This window comes from Lathyrus oleraceus, chromosome 5 (genome assembly GCF_024323335.1).
Source record: "Lathyrus oleraceus cultivar Zhongwan6 chromosome 5, CAAS_Psat_ZW6_1.0, whole genome shotgun sequence".
In the NCBI taxonomy this organism is placed as follows: Eukaryota; Viridiplantae; Streptophyta; class Magnoliopsida; order Fabales; family Fabaceae; genus Lathyrus; species Lathyrus oleraceus.
This window is the reverse complement of record NC_066583.1, coordinates 55,578,045-55,593,875: the sequence shown is the minus strand read 5'-3', so window position 1 is coordinate 55,593,875 and position 15,831 is coordinate 55,578,045.

Sequence of the window (15,831 nt, the reverse complement as noted above, 5' to 3'; positions counted from 1 at the left end):
GATTTCTATTGGGTTCCAATTCTGCTATGACTTGCTCGTCTTCAAGATCCTCCAGATGATCAGCCTTCTGAAAAGGTGATTGGACTGTTTCCTATCCTTCAAAAATTTCCAGTCATTGGCACGAGATGAGATTCAGAACTACTCAGAACGCAGTCATTTGCTTAATCCCTAACTTCTGCCTGGATCGCCCTTTTCGGGTTTTCAATCCACCGGGATACCCATTTTTGCCTAAGTTGCCTTTTCAGGTTTTCAACTTACCGGGTGTACGATCTTTTTTTATTTTTAATCCCTAATTTTTGCCCAAACCTTTTCATTTTCTTGGTTCGCCGGGATGCCCATTTTTTGCCTGGACTATTCTTTTTACTGTCCAGCGGGTCTATTTTATGCGAAGTATTTTTTAACTGCGTCTGAGTTCACAAGGAAAGTGAAGTTTTCACCATCCATAGTTGCAAGCATTAAGGCCCCACCATCAAAAACCTTGGTGACAATATACGGTCCATCATAGTTAGGAGTCCACTTGCCCCTGTGATCTGTCTGAGGAGGAAGGATCCTTTTCAACACTAAATCTCCGACTTGGAAACAACGAGGACGCACTTTCTGATCAAAGGCTCTCTTCATCCGACTCTGATACAACTGCCCATGACAAATGGCTGCCATTCGCTTCTCTTCGATAAGACTCAACTCATTGAACCTTGTCTGAATCCATTCAGCTTCATCTAACTTGACATCCAACAAGACTCTTAGAGAAGGGATCTCCACTTCAACAGGTAGGACTGCTTCCATACCATACACAAGGGAGTAGGGGGTTGCCCCGGTCGATGTACGTACTGAAGTACGGTACCCATGCAAGGCGAAAGGTAGCATCTCATGCCAATCTCTGTACGTGACGACCATCTTCTGCACAATCTTCTTTATGTTCTTATTTGCCGCCTCAACAGCGCCGTTCATCTTAGGGCGGTAAGGGGAAGAATTGTGATGCTGAATGTTGAAGTTCTGACACAACTCCTTCATCATTTTGTTGTTGAGATTAGAACCATTATCAGTAATGATTCTTTCGGGAATCCCATAGCGACAAATGATTTCTTTCTTGATAAAACGGGCAACCACATGTCTGGTGACATTCGCGAACGACGCTGCCTCGACCCACTTGGTGAAATAGTCGATGGCAACAAGGATGAAGCGATGCCCATTGGAAGCAGTCGGCTCAATCTTTCCAATCATGTCAATGCCCCACATGGCAAACGGCCACGGCGAAGACATCACATTCAGAGGATTCGGCGGTACATGCACCTTATCAGCATAAATCTGGCATTTATGACACTTCCGAGCATACTTGAAACAATCTGATTCCATGGTCATCCAATAATAACCCGCTCTCAACAATTTCTTAGCCATTGCATGTCCGCCGGCATGAGTACCGAAGGAACCTTCATTGACTTCCTGCATTAACATGTCTGCCTCGTGTCTGTCCACACATCTGAGTAAAACCATGTCGAAGTTCCTCTTATACAGCACATCGTCTTTGTTCAAGAAGAAACTGCCTGCCAATCTTCTCAAAGTCTTTCTGTCATTGTTGGATGCCCCTGCAGGGTACTCTTGATTCTTCAGAAAGCACTTGATATCGTGATACCAAGGCTTGTCATCGACTACCAGTTCAGCAGCAAACACATACGCGGCCCTGTCAAGGCGCATCACATCGATCCTGGGAGCATGGTTCCAACGAATTACCTTGATCATGGAGGATAGAGTAGCAAGTGCGTCTGCCATCTGGTTCTCATCACGAGGTATATGATACAATTTTACCATTGTGAAGAAAGTCAAAAGTCTTCTCGTGTAATCTCTGTAGGGGACCAGAGTGGGCTGGAGAGTATTCCAATCACCATTCACTTGATTGATCACCAGAGCTGAATCTCCGAAGATGTCCAAAGTCTTGATTCTCAAATCAATGGCTTGCTCAATACCCAAGATACAGGCCTCGTACTCAGCTTCATTATTTGTGCACTCAAAAGTCAAACGAGCGGTGAAAGGCATGTGGGCACCTTTCGGAGTTGTAATGACAGCACCAATTCCACTTCCTCTAGCATTGACAGCCCCATCAAACAACAAAGTCCACTTTTCGTTTGGATCAGGTCCTTCCTCAACAACTGGCTCTTCACAGTCTTTCATCTTGAGGAACATGATGTCTTCATCAGGGAATTCAAACTTCATTGGCTCATAATCATCAATCGGTTGCTCGGCAAGGTAGTCTGACAGAATACTACCTTTGATGGCCTTCTGTGACGTGTACTGAATATCATACTCTGTTAAAATCATTTGCCAACGAGCGACCCTTCCGATGAGAGCTGGCTTCTCAAAGATGTACTTCACTGGATCCATCTTAGAAATCAACAAGGTAGTATGGTTCAACATATACTGTCTTAGTCGGCGAGCAGCCCAGGCCAAAGCACATCAAGTTTTCTCAGGCTGCGAATATTTGATTTCACAGTCGGTAAACTTTTTGCTAAGGTAGTATATGGCATGCTCTTTTCGACCAGACTCGTCATGCTGTCCCAATACACACCCCATCGAGTTCTCGGTCACTGATAGGTACATTATCAGAGGTCTCCCAGGAACTGGAGGTATAAGGATCGGAGGTTTCTGTAGATACTCTTTTATCTTCTCGAAAGCCCTTTGACAATCTTCATTCCACCTGATAGCCTGATCTTTCCTCAGCAATTTGAAAATTGGCTCACACGTGGTTGTTAGGTGAGAGATGAACCTTGCAATGTAGTTCAACCTCCCTAAGAAACTACGGACTTGCTTCTCTGTTCTTGGCTCAGACATTTCCTATATTGCTTTTACTTTGTCAGGATCCACCTCAATCCCTTTTCCGCTAACAATAAAACCCAGCAATTTTCCCGATCTCACCCCGAAAGTGCACTTATTCGGATTAAGTCTCAGTTTGAATTTCCTCAAACGCTCAAACAGTTTCTGCAAATTCAACAAATGTTCTTCTTCTGTCTGAGATTTGGCTATCATATCGTCCACATAAACCTCGATTTCATGATGAATCATATCATGGAACAGAGTCACCATTGCTCGCTAATATGTTGCTCCGGCATTTTTCAGACCAAACGGCATCACCTTGTAGCAGAAGGTGCCCCATGGGGTTATGAAAGTTGTCTTTTCCATGTCTTCTGGTGCCATCTTGATTTGGTTATAGCCAGAAAAGCCATCCATGAAGGAGAATACCGAGAACTGAGCTGTATTATCCACCAAAACGTCGATGTGAGGTAATGGGAAATCATCTTTAGGGCTAGCTCTATTCAGATCCCGGTAGTCGACACACATCCGTACCTTTCCATCCTTCTTAGGTACTGGAACGATGTTCGCAACCCATGGCGGATAATTGGTGACTGCTAGAAACCCTGCATCCAACTGCTTTTGCACTTCCTCCTTTATCTTGACAGCCATCTCTGGTCTTGTTCTTCTGAGCTTCTGCTTGACCGGAGGACAACCTTCTTTGAGAGGCAAGCGGTGCACCACGATATCTGTGTCCAGCCCAGGCATGTCCGGATAAGACCAGGCGAAGATGTCAACGTATTCTTGCAGCAATTCAATCAGCCCTTTCTTCACATTGTCTTCTAAAGCAGCCCCTATCTTGATTTCTCTCTTGGTGTCCTCGGTGCCGAGATTAATCACTTCAACAGACTCTTGATGCGGTTGAATAACCCTTTCCTCTTGTTTTAATAACCTGGTAAGTTCTTCAGGGAGTTCACAGTCTTCATCACCCTCTTCTTCAGCTTGAAAGATTGGATTTTCAAAGTCGAAACGAGCCATAGCAGAACCGTTATCAATAGGGTCCGGTGTTGTGCATCTGCATGAGTGATGGTATGTGCTTATGAGTGTGAACAAGAAGTGAAAACTAAACAAAACATTGCCATTTTTTTATTTTGAAAAACTGCAAAAATAGAAAGACAGGGAACGAAATATTTGAATGCAAAAAGACGTCCTTTATTTATGATAAAAAATGCAAGTGTCACATAGATGAGCCCTACAATGAGTCATTACGCCCTGGGCGGAACGTAAGACTTGGACATGTATGAATAAACAAAGAAAATTACTCTTCAAGAAGAGTGACTTGGATAATCTCTTCAGAAGACCAATTGTTGATGACTTCACCCGGGATCCTCGGACGCACCCAGTTGTCAATGTCACAATCACTATCCCCATCTTCTTCATTGTTGACCGCAGAGACTTGACCATACTGAATGATGCCAGCACTGGAGAAGGTAATCGGCCCCTGAAGTGTTGTAGAAGTCAAAACTGGCTGATACCCAATACCGAACTTATCTTCTTTCACTGGTAATTCCAACAGACGCCCCCAACCGGGAGCAACACCTGAATCCACCCCGGCCCGTGCCTGCTTAAAGGATGAGATAGAGGCACCCGCTTTAACCTCTTCCACAGACTCTTGGACAGACAAATCTTCAACCTGGAGGATACCTTTCTCGAGCAAGGCCTGGATACCCTGCTGTAGCTTCAAACAACCTCCGCCCTGAGTAGCACAATCCAAACAACCCTTCCCACAACCGGGGAAGACATCGGCCTTCAGCAAGCATCCTTTGATATCCAACAATGGAGTCTTCAACTTCAACACATCCTTAATGGGCTTGGCTTTTCCCTCTACCAAATTAACGTTCGCACCACCATGCTGGGGCATGGGATTGTTGACGACATTCGGAGCTGGTGCAAGGTCGATGGCCTTTGAATCTATGAGGTCCTGAACTACGTGCTTAAAAGCTTTGCAGTTCTCAATGTCATGGCCAGGTGCCCCAGAGTGGAAGCTACACCTAGCGTTGGCGTCGTAACCCACCGGAAGTCTACCAACAGGAGGAGCCAGAGTGCGCAGTTGCACAAGTTGTAGTTGTTGAAGACTAGAAAGCATCTGAGCGTACGACATTGGAAGGGTGTCGAAACGCCGGTCCATCATCCTTTGCCTCTGTTGATAAGCGGGTCTGTTACCCGGTTGTTGCTGCTGTTGATACTGAGCTGGTTGACGTTGTGATTGTTGTTGTTGTAGTGGTGCTGCAGCTGGAATGGTCACAGCCGCAACATACGGTTGCTGATGATAATTCTGAAAATTATTCCTCCGGTTATCCCTGTTATGATAAGAAGATATGGCACTTGCATCCCCTTCTCTCCTCTTCTGTCCCTGAATGAACGGCTTCTTCACCCCTGATGAGGATCCAACTCCATTTTGGCTCTTATAGGTCTTTAGGTAATTCTCCACCCTTTCTCTAGTAGAGACCACATCAGCAAAGTTGGAAGCATTGCACCCCACCAGACGCTCCAGATAAGGTCCAGGCAGCGTATTCATGAACATGTTGGCCATTTCCTTTTCCAACATAGGGGGCTGAACACGGGAAGCTGTATCCCTCCAGCGTTGAGCGTATTCCCTGAAGCACTCATTGCTTTTAAGAGACAGATTCTGAAGTTGAGTTCTGTCCGGAGCCATGTCTGCATTATACTGATACTGCTTCACGAAAGCCTCCGCCAAATCCCTCCAGCAACGGATGTGGCCTCTGTCCATCCTCATATACCATTCCAAGGATGCCCCAGCCAGGCTGTCCTGGAAGAAGTACATAAGTAGCTTCTCGTCGTCAGAGTATGCAACCATTTTACGGAAATAGGCTTGCACGTGAGTTTTGGGGCAAGAACTGCCATTGTATTTGTCGAATACCGGGACCTTGAATTTCGGTGGCACCCTCACACCTGGGACCAGCCCCAAGTCAGCAACATCTACTCCCAGAGGATTCTGTCCTTCCACTGCCTTCAACCTTTCTTCCAATCTCCTAAACATGGGGTCCATGCCAAAGTCTTCCTGAAGCAAGGGGAACTGATCATCCTGACCATCCTGAATGGGTTGTAGACCGGAGGTGACATGTAGGATTGGGATAGGCCCCGGTCCATTGGGACCATTAGCCTCTCCAGCTGGAGGATCAGCCAACGTCTCCGGTTGAGTAATAGGGGGATCCTTCTGCACCAATAATCTAAGCTCCTGTTGTCCTTGAGCCACCCCTTGAACCAAATCCATGAATTGATTCATGCGAATCTTCATCTCGGCGAGCTCTGCCTGTAGGCTTTCCATTACTCTCTGTTGATTCCTGCGGGTACCGTATCGGTGAATGCCTGAGTCAGCTATCCTGATAGTGGAACACCAAACAAACTGAGAACACTGTGGCGGTACCTGTTATGCAAGACATGCGGATGACTATGCAAATGCAATGACATGTTTATCAATTCCAAAAGGTATTCTACCTCCTTGATTCCAGTCTCACATTTGATAAACAGCGTAAGAAGAAAACCCCGACTAGAATCAAGAAGAAGATTTAAACCCCCTTGAAAAGGATAAACATGTGTTAAATGATATGAATGCAAATGATGTGATGATGTGAATGCAATGCAGTGGTATGTCAATCAGGATTGCTATATCTGCTTGAACATCTGTCAGGTTGCACTGTCTGGAGAGAAATTAAGAGCACACCAAACAAAGGTCATGGGATGGATCATGTTATCCTTAATATCAACCACCCATTTTGGCGGATTATGGTTTACACCTTATCAACACCCGAGTTTCATTGATATTAAGGATACCTGATCGGATCAACCATGAATCAAGGGTTTGTCGCAAGTCACGAGCATGGAGTTTAGGTTAAGAACCACCCAAAAGGAGTGTACTAAGGTTTAAACCTGCCAAACATGTTCTACAAAAGGTTCCCATAGTCATAATCCCATCTTTCGGATATTATTAGAGGAACGACTACTCGTATTCCAACAATATTCTCAAGAGAGACTCTTATGAGTGTAGTATCGCGTAACAATCGTATCAAATCTTACATTTGAACGACTTTCGCACTACGTCCTACGAATAGGCCAAGATGGATTAGGTAAACTAAGGTCCTTGGCTTCTTAGGTCTATATTGGAACAAGTAATGTCTAACCACAACTTACTTATGTGACATTATTGATCTCAACATGACCTCCACCAAGTGAATGGGCTTGCAAGTCAACTCGCTAAGGAATACTCCACACAAGTTGACAGGACTATGCCATTCTCCTATCTTAAGTGCACTCGAGTTCGGGTATAGAACTCATCTCACAAAGATCACCAAGCAGCCAGCCAACAGAAACAGATACAACAATGATATGTACACAATGTAATAAGGTAAAGCAGGTAAATAAATAACTGTACAAAAGCATGAACACCCAATAAACAAACAAACTACAAAAGCTAGGAGGGACTCGCTTAGGGAAGATGGACCAGCAAGAGGTCAACTTCTTAAAGTCCCTAGCAGAGTCGCCAGCTGTCGCAATCTGAAAAATACAGTGTGCGAAAAAAACAACCGGCGAAAGAGAATGACAGAAGAGTCGCCACCGTGCGTTATTCATCCCAAAGGAGGGAAAGGAAACGCTCGAAGTAAACCGGAAAAAGGAAAGGACAAGACGGGGTCTCGCAACCAAATCTTGGGTTCGGGAGTCGGTTATGCGAAGGGAAGGTATTAGCACCCCTACGCATCCATAGTACTCTACGGGATCCACTTTTGTAGTTTTTGTCTAAAGGGTGTGGGTTTGCCTAACGTGTTTATTTACTAAAAAGGTTAAGAGAAATGACTCGCGCGGATGTCGCATCCACTGCATACGTATCTCATCTGAATATGAGAATCAGAGTCTTCGTAGCTCGGCTGACCTATGGGTTGGGGGATGTGTGCTCGCTAAGACATCGCGTCTTATGCCTACGTATCTCATCTGGAATGAGAATCAGAGCAAACCGTAGTTCGGCTAACTACGGGGTTATGGATTGGGTTTTGGACGAACAACTTCACTACGCAATCTACCGGATGCTCGACCTTTGGAGACTTACTCGCCTGTAGTAGAAGGAGTAAATGTGTGTTATGGGTTTTAGGGTTTGGGATGCTCGAGGGCAAAAAGGCAGTCCTTGACGAAGGAACCGCGCTACCTGCAGGGATATGAATACAAAACACAAAACATGTATCTCAAAGTAAAATGCCACCAAGGGGCCCAAACATTGCCTCCTATCGAGGTCTTCCAGCTAAGAAAGCGATAAAGTACGAGAAAAGGAAAAAATTACCACACGGATAAAGATCCGAAGTTACAGCAATTAAAGGATTAGCAACCCTGAGATCTCTCCAGCTAGACCATCAAAGGAAATCAGTCAACACGAATAATCAGAATAAAACTCTAGGGGGTATCCCACAAATAAAGTGGGAAACCACGCGAGTGTCTCTGCGAAAGCCATGTGAGCCCTCACAAAACTCGACAAAGGGTTAGAGTAGTAGGATGAAATCAAGAGAAAACAATGCCATGGAAACACAAGACAGGTTAGAATAAACAAAATAGGGTAACCCAGAGTTGCCCCTAAATCAAAATGTAACCACATGAATAATTCCATCAAAATTCACAAAAGGCTCACAAAAAAGGTATCAAATTCACCCATAATACCTCATACATTTAGAGCATTCAAATAAAAGGCATAAAGATGATGGATATAGGGCAAACCTGATTGGAGAGCTTGATTGAGTTGCGCCCGTGAGGTTTACAAGTTGAGTTCCTTTCAGGGTTTGGAGGTTGCTCTGAACTCTGTTGGCTTTTCTCTCACTATCTTTTCCTCAGGGTTTTGCTTCTCTTCCTTCTTTCTCCAGTGAATCTCCCAGTGTAACTCCAAGTGTGACTCCAAATGTCTTTTCCTCTACTGAAACTTCAGTATTTATAGACTGATTTTCGTGGGTAATGGGCTCAAATGAGGGAGACCCAAGTCCAAAATAATTTGTTATATTTTATTTATTTATTTATTTTTTTTATTTATTTAATTAATTAATTAAATTAATTTAAAAAAAAAAAATTTCGTTTTTTTTTTTTTTTCGTTTTTTTTTTTTTCAGGAAAAATGAAGGGTAAATTTTGGGGTATTACACTACCCAGTAAAAAGGTTGTTTTAATCCCTATTTTGTTCCCTAGAGAGTTAATCCTTGATATGTTCATCTTAATCGATGACAGATTTCCTCCTCTTTGCAATCTTCTGCCTAGTAACTGGTAGTTGTAAATCCTGTTTTCCCCTGCTAAGTCTGTCCTTGATATGTTCACCCTAACCGGTGACATGTATTCTCTTTTTGGTATTCTATCCAGTAACCAATAGATATAATTCATATTTTCTCGCCGACAGGCTATCCTTGATATGTTTATCCTAACCGATGACGAATATTCTTCCTTTGAGTTTATCATTGATATGTTCATCCTAACAGATGACGAATATTCTCTCTTTGGTCTTCTGCAGAGTAACCGATAGTTGTAAACCCTATTTGATATTTTCCCTAGTAGGTCATTCTTACTCAGTAATCAGTAATGAATACACCTCTTTTTTCTCAGCGAGTCATCCTTGATATGTATATCCTAATCGGTAATGGATGGTCCTCTATCAGAATATATTATCTGCCTACCCAGTAACCAATAATAGATAATATATTTATGGTAATCTTGTGTTGAAGTTAATTCTTCCCCAGTTAAGTTTGAGTGCGTATTTCCTCAGTGAAGTCGACAATCCCCTGTTTGTTTCAGGTATTTCACTTTTGTTCTGATTTACCCGTTTCCCCTGCAGATTTTCCCTTATAGCCAACCGAGCCCTTCCATTGATTTATCTTCATGGAATTCCTCTCGTGTCTCCAGCAGTTTTTAAGTCGTAGCATGACCTACGTATAACTGTTTATCCCCAGAGTCTATGTCTCCCCAGTGAGTGTTCCTTATGGAATGCATTATGCTCCTGTGGACTTTCAGTCTCTCCGGATTCTTTTCCTTTGTGGCAATATTTCCCCCACAAAGATTATTTTTAACATTCATATCATATGCATCATGAGGTCTCTTAGGGACCAAAATTTGTTTCTATTGTTGTTATTTAAGTCCATTCTACTGAGTTGATACAAAGATTTTAACCTTTACATCCTCAGTCAGAATGCCCTTAAATATGGGCAGCTATAAGACCCCAATTTTGACCATAAGATCCCTCATGTTATCTCATCATATGTATTGGCTTTGGGATCACACCTTGCCATCCTCCTTACCCCGCATTCATTGGTTTACGTTGGGAGAGATCACCAAGCATATTTGATTGTATCATACATTGTTTTTCATTATTTACTAACAAAAATTCCAAAAATATGTCAATATATAGTTTGTTACTTTTGTAGGTAGTGTGTGTGTGTGTGTGTGTGTTCATCCATGCTCCATCAAGCTCATATCTAGGGTTTAATACCTTCGATGCAAGGATAATAATCAAGAGATAGTTCACATTGACTCTAGACATCATATATGGATCCCCATGATCTTCACATATCATTTTGATCAAGAAATCATCAAGAGTTTGAAACTTGTTTGTCTTGGAAGCCCTAATTCATCTGGGTATCTTGTGTGACTTCCTCATCAAGTTTCTTCAACATTTGATCAAATATTTAAAGGGATACTTCATATTACATCATATTACACATATATGATCCTCCATGAGTCCCAAATATCAAGAGAATGTCAAGTTTGCAAGTTACTTCATGGTGGTTGACCAAAGAAATATAAACTAGTCAAAACTGGGGGTCACTAGACCCTATATCCTACAATGTTTTTCATATGAAAATGCTTCAAAGAGAAACGTTACTCCTTATTACATTCCAAACAACTTTCATGTTGAGATCAAGATCTAGTTTTGCTTGGAAAGTCATTTTTTATGATGAAAGATTATAGGTCATTTTGTCTAAACCCTAGTTAGGAGGTTAACTTCCAAGGACCATAACTTGCTCAATTTTTATGATATTAAAGCCGTTAAAGTTCTATGATCAAATTCAATATGTCCTTTTCAACTTTTATGTTTTGAAGAAGTTCAAATTCAACTTGCAAATGCGTGTGCATAGAAGAAACATTATAGGTCATTTTTGGTCATTACCATTGAACAAGTGATTTTCCTCAACTTCTAAAATGCATAACTCCTTCATGCCAAATCCAAATAAGGTCAAATTTGTGACCAAATTGAAGAGGGTTGAAATATATACAACCTTTATGAAGGAACTTTTTCCATTTGAAGCCCATAGCAAAAGTTATTCAAGGTGGAAGAAGTGAACATTTGACTTGGTACTTAGAAATTTTTCAAATATGTTTGATTTTCCAAACTTCCACCTCAAAATTCATCATTATCCGAGCTTCAAATGGAAAAGTGTTCAACATGAAAGTTGTTCCCCTTCATCTCACCTTTCCAAAAAGTCTAAGATCATCTCATTTGGCCAATAAATTAAGGACTTACACGTGGCTTCTTTTCAAAGGTCCATTTGGATGAATTTCACCTTCACTTTCCAATTTCAAATGCATGGCCATATGACATGATTTCAGCATTGAACTCAAGTAATTTTGGACCTGAATACATCACTTGATGGGCCTATCACATGCAAATGCAAGCATGCAAGGCAAATTGCTAAATTTGGAAAATTTTGGAAGTGTGTGGAAATGAATTGCATTGGCTATAAATACAACCCTTATGGCTCAGAATTGAGGACCTCATGCCCAAGCTTTGAACCTGTAATCCAAACCCTCGCTATTAAAGGATAATCTTGACGGTTTTCATTTGAAAATCGAGCTCCAAATCTCATTTTGTTTTGAGATTGAAACTCCAAAAGTCCAAGCTTTTCTTTGGTCCAATTCACCTCCTACATGCTTCTGAAGCCAAGCCAAGGACAATTGGAAGCAAAATCAAGCAAGGTTGAAGCTCATTCAAAGGTGATTTTCCAGAATTTTCATCTCTTCGATTCTTCCTCAATTCTTCACTATTCTTTGTGAGTTTTGGTTGGCTGAAGTCCTACCAATGTAGGCAACAAGATTGAGTTGCTTTGAGGTCAAATCAAAGCAACTCAGTTCATGATCCTCAAAATTCAAATCCATGTATATCTTAATATACTTGGAATTGGAGAAATTTGAGGTCATATTCTAGCTCTTGAGCATTTTTTCTTTAAATCCATGTCCTTGTTTTTCATTTCCATGGTGGTTGGTGGTGGACCAGTATGATGAGATCCACCGGAGAAGAAGATCGGAGCCCTAGCTCCGGTGATCTGTTGGCAATGTCCTAAACCATCAGATCTTCTCCCCATGTTCTAATCCTGGCCTTCCCCTTTCATTACCACGCGTGTACACACGTTGACTATGGTACATGATGGAGCGTGCGTTGTGGCCATGAGATCTACCACCTCAATTAATGAGGGAGATCTGATGACCCTTGTTTTTTCTATTTTTATTTTAATTTCTGTTTTTATGTTTAATCCTTTTATTTTGTTTAAATCATATTAATTTCATTTTTAATCCAAAAAATATGGGACTTTCACCAAAAATCTTTAAATATTTTTCTCTTTCACTTTCTGAATTAAAATTATTTTTTGGATTAATTTTGGTATTTTTCATGAATTAAATGTTTTTGTACATATTTTTAATTGTTTAAAAATACTTTTGACTTTTCAAAAATCATGACTTTTTTTGTCTAAGGTCCTTTGACCTGTTTGACATAGGATAAATCTTTTGGCCATTTATTTGATGTTTTGAAGAGATTTTGGGTTTTGACCAAATTAAAATGTATTTTAATGCATTTTTAAATTGATTAATTGTGTATAAATTATGTTGAGTCATTTTTATGGTCTTGTGATATTTAACTATTTGTTTGGGCCTTGGTCAATGTTGATTTGACTTTTGTTGGATTAAAATCATTGGATTTAGGGGATTGATGAAATGTATATTTCATCTTCCAAAATGAATAAATGATTTTAATTTGATAAAATTCCTCTCATGACCAATTTTTGTTTCTCTCATTCTCATCTCCCTTCATCTTCATCCCTGTTCTTTTCCATTCCTTCATTTGACCAATGAAATATCTAGTGTCTTAAGGCTAATTGGTTCATCAATGGCCTTGTGTCAGATGAACCAATACAAGTATGATTGAGATAGGTTCATCCCTCTTGATCTTTTCTTTTAGTGTGCGGTATATTTTAGGAGTTTGGTTCATTATACCAAATCTCTAACATGCATTAACACCTAAATTTTTATTGCCTGATCTTAGATTGTTGTGACTTCTATATAAGTCCGATTACAATTGCTTAACATATAGCTAAATTTGACTCTAAAGGCATAACATTCTAGTAAGTGAGATTGTAAGTCTATCATTCTTCATGGTATTGTGTGAAAACTTGACCTTTTTTCCTTTCATGAGAGTTAGTGGCATACTTGTTGAATTATCCAAGTTGGAGCCCTTCTCATGGAAGATGTCTTGGTTTAAGGATTCATACTTGTGAATGGATGATTGAGTGTTCTCCAAAGAATGACTTATTCAATTAAAAAACACCACTAACATTTGACTAATATTTGACTATTTCTTGTTAATATTGCTTTACTTTCAAGTCATTTACTTTGTGCAATTTAAATTTCAGTCATTTATCATTCATTTCCATTTACATTTCATTTAACTTGTTTATGTTTATGTCATTTTTACTTTGCTCATTTGAGCTATATTTTGTGATTGTGTATATTGTTTGTGAATTTTAATTTTTTTTGTGGTCTTAGGACCTTAAAACGCTTAATAAGCAACAAAAACCCCAAAAAATATTTGGTGGACTATTAATCTTGATCTGAACTTTTGGACTTAGGATTAGGCAACATTCCCTATGCAAAAAGGACTTGGCCAATGCCAACATTTTGGGACCAAGTTATTATAAACCGAGCCTTCATCTGATGCAAGCCTTGGACTCTGTTTGAATTCATTTGCTACTTTGTCTTAGTGCTAATTATTATTTTGATCTTGTGTCTGATGCTTTGTTCTTAGTTGATCAAGGAATATTTCATTTGGTACATGAGAAGACAAAGAAGACTGCTAGCTATAGGAATTACTTGCTTGGATGAGGCTATCTTTATTAGATGCCTTGATCTTCATGATATCTGGACATTGCTTATTTGCTTATTGCTTGTTGCTTGTCAAAGTCCATGGGAAAATGGGTTTTCTATATGACATTCTTGTCTGTTGGATTGCATCCCATTGGTCAGATCTTTTCAATTCTTAACTTTTAATTTTATGCTTAGGATAACCTCTTCATCTTCTCACACTTCTTAAATTTCAAAATCTCTCCCCCTTTTCAAAAACTTTCTTTGCTTGTGATTTCAAACTTAAACTTTATTTCAAGTAGAAACTTTGGCTTAATGCCATTGAGTATTTGGACTTCTTTTTCTTAAATCAAACTTGTAAATAAACTTAATCATATTGACTTAAAATTTCAAAATACAAAAAAGAAATAATAACTTCATTCAAACCTTTTACCCTTTGTGCCCTTCTCAATTAAATTTTTATTAAAAGCAATTCACTAACTTTCAAATTTTTACCACGAACTACGAGGTTTTAATCCCTCATTTTTATGTTGGTATATAGGCACAAGTCTGAAGGTCTTATCAAACATAAAAATATAATCAATAAATTCTTTTCTCCTTCCCACACTCTATTTTTCTCAAACATCTTTTATACCAAAAACACATACACACATGAAAAAGGGCTCCCTAGGAGTACCTATGACACTTTGGGTGCTAACACCTTCCCTCTGTGTAACCAACCCCCTTACCTATAATCTCTGGCATTTTATTAGTTTTGATTTGAAAACTTCTTATCTTTGGGTTTTGTTCGTACTTTTCCCTTTTCCTTTGGAAACAATAAAAGCGTGGTGCCGACTCTGATTTTATTGACGTAAAGCTTATCCATAACTTGATGGTCATGAATTTACCGCTAAAGAAGCAATCTTATAAACACATTATTGTAAATCTCATTTGTTTGAGTGTATTCCTTGAGTGATTAGGGTTTTAGTCAGATAGACTCAAGAAGACAAAGGAGGTTTGGCTTTGTGTGTCTGTAATCAGTTCCGGTTATATTAGATAAAGTCCTCGTTAAGAAGGAAAAATCACCTTGGCGGGTGGACTAGAGGTAGCTTAGTTAACAACTAACCCATATAAAAATAATTATATTATTTTTGTTGTTCGTGTTCACTGTTTAATTATGTTGGTTTTAAAAAGCTTTCATTTTTAGAAACTCAACTCAAATCCCAATTTCTTTTGTTTATTGCCACCTTCATATCACACATGTTAAGGAGAATTTAAAATATTATCTTCTCTATCCTCTTGTAAAGTCTCTCCACTCTCTCCTCTTGACAAGGTTATAGTTAGCAATAAGGAATTGACTATACAAAAACCTTTGCACCAGTTGCCAGGTTATAGTCTATTCGCCTCTTAATTTTCTTTGTTGTTAATTATAACATCATGTTATATCAGATGGATGTTAAGAGTGCATTTCTGAATGTTAAGAGTGCATATCTAAAGAGAAAAAATGACCCATTGAGAACCTCATATCAGAACCAAACAAGACCACTCTTTAAACCCCTTAACAAAAAATTCCTTACTGACTTCAGAGCCTTTTAAACCAACTTCTTCAACCTCTCATAACAAAACTTCTTAACAAAATCCAAACTGTCGTAACTGTTTGCTAACCATCTAACAAACCTCATAACCACCCTAACTGAATTACATAACAAAATTCCCCCTCCAACTTGGAGAACCACCTTCCATCAAGGGAACCTCTTCAATACCATCTCAAAAGACTTCTCTTTATTAAACCCTTCGAAGGACCCTCGACAACTTCTTCCAAAAACCTCCTCGAATCTCCCTCAGTCATTTAACCTGCAAACAGAAAGAGAACCATTCAAAACCTCCATAAAAAATCCTGCAGAACA